A 5,000-nucleotide genomic window follows, 5' to 3' on the forward strand; every position below is an offset into this window, starting at 1 on the left:
TGCCAAGGGGAAGAGGGGAGGGGGGGAGGGGAACTTGCACCAGTTTTTTTCTTGAGGGCTTGGGGAAATAACGCTTCATCAAATTTGCAGACACTGGTATTACATACATATACACAATCTGAAGTGGGGTAGTGGTTTTGTGGTTCCGCATCTGCCTAAGAAGCAAGAGAACCTGAGCGTGCAGGATCGAATCCCACCACTTGCCAGAATTTTCTCCGCCCCTCCGTTAGACCTTGACTGGTGGTCTGAGCGCTTGTCATTCAGATGAGATGATAAACCGAGGTCCCTTTGTGCAGCATGCAGTTACCACATATCAAAGAACCTATGGCAACAAACCGCTGTCCTTGGCAAAAAAAAAAAAAAAAAAAAAAATCCCTTTGATAAAAAACAAAACAAAAAAACAAACAAATGGACCAACAAACAGAACAAAAATATAAGGGCCCAGCTGCTCTGTGTCGACGAGCTCTCCCAAAGGAGAGCAGCATCAAAATCCACACAGAGAAATTTTGTGACAGAAAAGTGATATGTTACAATTAGTACAATGTACATTGCATATTGGCCAGGAACTAAAATCAATTCATACAGGGTTCACAAAAAGTTAAGAGCCAATGTGTGCACATGTGTGGAGTGCAGATGCTATGTACATATATGTATGTTAAAATGTACATGTGTACGTACATGTGTGTGTGTGTGTGTAGTTTGCAAGTCACATTTTGGTGTCTGTATGTAGCATTGATGAAATGTGTTATGTAAAAAATAAAAAATAAAAGTTTTGCAAAGCACCTAGAGCAGATTTATTGATACTGTGCTTCAAAAGTATTATTAGTATTATTATTAATATTATTATCAATATCACTATCATTATTATCATCATTATTATCATTATTACTATTTCTATTTTTATCATTATCATTTTATGAAAAACATACCTTCTTTTACGATGCATTCCTCAACCTTTTGTGAAGTCTATATATAAATCTGCTGGGGTATGGGAGGGTGGGAGGGATGAAAAGAGCTTGGCATTGTTATTTCCCCCTGATGTCCTCCCCCCTCCCCTCCCTTACCCACCACCCTACCCTACCCCGCCCCCCCCCCCTCCCCCTTCTCCTCTCCCTGGAGCGGAAAATGGATATGGGTCTCCTCCTGGCCCCCATGGGTTAATGTTTCTGCTGCGTCAAGGAGGGAGAGATTGAACGGTCTGTCTACCTCCCTTGTGTGGGTTTTGGTTTTTGTTTACTGCACTTTCTTGTTTTGATTTGTTTTGTTTGTATGTTTCATCCCCAACCTCCCCTCCCTCCCCCTCCCCTTCCCCCCCCCCCCTCCTCCCCCCACCCTCCCCCCCTGAGCTTGATGGTGCAATCCAGATGACATGGGAAATCATTTCAAAGTGGTTAACCCCTTCACTTCTGCTGACAAAGAGATAACGCTCGTCGGGTGAAGGCGGGGCTGTCGCCTCACGGAGATAAGAGAGCAGCTTACAGGGTCACAGTGTCAGTCACTCTTCTATTCAGATTTTTTTTTTCCCCTCTTGTGATTGTTCCAACAAAATCACTGAAGATAACACACACACACACACACACACACACAAAAAGCAATTACATTTCAAATTCATGTCACAATGATGTCTGATCTCCAGCACAAATGTTCAGCCGTCATGGGGTTAAATTAAACGATCAGAGAACCAGATAAAAAATTAAAAAAAGCCCAAACATAACACCAGTGGCCTTGTCAACACACTAAAATACAACAAGGTCAACACTCCATAATCGAAAGACTGGCCGCAGAAATAGATGTATCGTACATGTATATATATGCCAGTCAACCCCCTATGTCACAATGACACACCACAAAAGAATGAGTCTGGATGTAATATATATATATACGCTGATAATTAAGTAATTTGCCAAACAGACACCGTCCATGATTAAGGATGTTCTTGTCTGGTGATTACAGATATATGATATTGTCCATTGATTAACACATTAGTTTAGGCAAACAGACAAAGAATTGTACATCAATGGAAAAGTATATATGTGAGGGGAGGGGAGGGGAGGGGGGGCGGGAAGAAAGGAAGATAGTGGGAAGGAAAGAAATGGGACGTGGTATTTAACAATCTTTTAAAGTACATAAAATGTTAAAAAAAAAAATTTAAAAAAATTTTACAAAAAAAAACATGCACAACAAAACAACAACAAAAGATGGAGAAAATACGAGTTGGAGACCCCCATAAAAAAAAAAAAAACTGGAAAAAAAATAATTTGTGAATATCACAATATAATATCATACAGCTTTGATACGACTCTGTTTAATTGGCTGGGATGTAACAAGTAGCAATGGTAAATATAAAAATGCATGTTATAATTATGTGGAGTGATGGCCTAGAGGTAACGCGTCCGCCTAGGCCACTAGTCCTTGAGTGGTGATCTGGACACTAGTCATTTTGATGAGAAGATAAACCGAGGTCCCATGTGCAGCATGCACTTAGCGCACATAAAAAAGAACCCACGGCAAGCAGAAAAATCCACTTCGATGGGAAAAAACAAATAAAACTGCACGCAGGATAAGATAAAATAAAAATGGGTGCTGCTGTAGTACACCGACGCAGCCCGTATTTCACACAGAGAAATCGGTTGTGATAAAAGCAATACAAATACAAAAATAAAAAATACTCATTTACTGATTTAGTCATTATCATAATAATAAAACAGGTATAAAAAAAAAAAATTAATACAAAAGATTACAGATCCACTTTCTTGCCACCTGTGGAGTATATGGTGGCCCAGTGGTTAACACCATCCAACTATGAAACAAGAGAACCTTCACAACATGGGATCAAACCCCACTCTTGCCAGTATTTTCTCCCCCTCCACTAGACCTTGAGAGGTGGTCTGGATGCTAGTCATTTGGATGAGATGATAAACTGAGGACCCGTGTTTAGCAGGGACCTCATGCTCATTGGAGGAAGGAAAAAAAAACACAAACACACACACACACACAAAACACACACACTAACAGCAAAGAAAAAGGGTTGTTGTTGGCAAAATACTGCAAGAAAGCCATCTCTAATAGTAAAAACAAATACACTTACAGGCAACAAAAAGAAAAAATAAATTTTTAAAAATTTAAAAAGTGTGTTACTACACTGCGGCAAAGTGCTCTCCCCTGGGGGAAGAACTCTCACACACTGAAGAGAAATCTGTTATATGAAGTGACAAAGAGAAACTAATACTAAGAGAACATGATGCAGCACAATCAGACATCCACCCTGTGTCTAGATCTCCACTGATTAACTGGCTTCTCTGGGGGGGGGGGGGGGGGAAGAAGAAAAAAAAACCCTGGCTTTCTCTCCAGAAGAATGAGAACAGTATCTGATACAGATCTGCAGGCTAAGTAGTTACAGCTCACATGCACGTAAACATCAAAACTGAGACACTTGTTTGTCAGGAGACTGGGAGAGAAAGAGATTAACAAACAGACAGAGATAGAATATCTGTCACAGAGTTCACAGAGTCCAGACAGCAAGAGCGCATTCACATGCTGAGAGACAGACAGACGAGACGGACAGACAGTAACACAGACAAAAGTTTAATTGCGAGGCCCATACACATCTGGCTGTGGGGATGGGGATAGGGATGGGAGTGGGAGGGGGCGGGGTGAGGGTGTGGGAGGTGGAGAGTGTAACACTGGTGATCTGTTCGCAGAAACAGAGAGAGACAGACAGACACTGAGACAGAGACAGAGAGAAAGAAGACAGAGAGACCGACAGAAACAGAGAAAAAAAAGAGAGAGACAGACACAGAGACAGAAACAGAGAAAGAGAGACAGACAGACAGAGACAGGCAGACAGAAACAGAAACAGAGACAGGGAGAAAGACAGAGACAGAAACAGAGAAAGAGAGACTGACAGATAGAGACAGACAGACAGAGAGAGACAGAAGACAGAGAGACATACACTGAGACAGACAGACAGACAGACAGACAGACACTTTTTAAGACATGCACACCACACACACGCATCAGAACACAGACACTTCAAGGGTTCTCATGACAGGTTAAATGGGTCTGACAAGTTAAGTTGAGAGAATTTTTTTACTTCCCACCTTCCCACACACACACATGTTGTATACATCCCCATGCAAACACCACACACAACGCACAACAACAACACAAAAACTACACATATCTCACACAGTGGCCCATGGTGGTGTTCAGATAAGGCCATACCAACCCATCCACATCGACACACAACACACCCACACACACACACATACAAAACATCCACACTCACACACCAATACACTAAACACCCACACCCACAAAAAAAAACCCCACACCCACACAAAACCCCCACATACACAAAACATACACACACCAACAAACAAATACCCACACCCTCATTAAACATCACACTCACAAACCAATATATAAAAAACACACCCACAAAATAACCACACACAACAACCTACGCCCAACCACACCCACACAACACACCTACACACCCATGAACACGTGCACAACTAAACACCCTTCCACACCCACATAAGTGAACAACCAGCCATACCAACACAACACACCTACATAGTCATACAACTAAACACCCATCCACACCCACACTGCACACCTACACACCCATCCATACACACACAACACACCTGCACACCTATCAGCTCTCACAAGACACACCTGCACATCCACACAAACACCCACACAACCCCACAAAACACCCCACAACCCACAAAACACCCACACAACCCCACAACCCACAAAACACCCACACAACCCCACAAAACACCCACACAACCCCACAAAACACCCCACAACCCACGAAACACCCACACAACCCCACAAAACACCCACACAACCCCACAAAACACCCACACAACCCAACAAAACACCCCACAACCCACGAAACACCTACACAACCCCACAAAACACCCCACAACCCACGAAACACCCACACAACCCCACAAAACACCCACACAACCCCACAAAACACACCA

General features: G+C 42.6%; 1 protein-coding gene across 2 annotated transcripts in view; it reads right to left on the reverse strand.

Moving 5' to 3' along the window:
- The window catches only part of LOC143277037 (dyslexia-associated protein KIAA0319-like protein), a 172,026-nt gene that overhangs the window by 159,387 nt on the left and 7,639 nt on the right, over positions 1–5,000 (reverse strand). The window lies entirely within an intron of this gene.

Source organism: Babylonia areolata, chromosome 33 (assembly GCF_041734735.1).
Source record: "Babylonia areolata isolate BAREFJ2019XMU chromosome 33, ASM4173473v1, whole genome shotgun sequence".
NCBI lineage: Eukaryota > Metazoa > Mollusca > Gastropoda > Neogastropoda > Buccinidae > Babylonia > Babylonia areolata.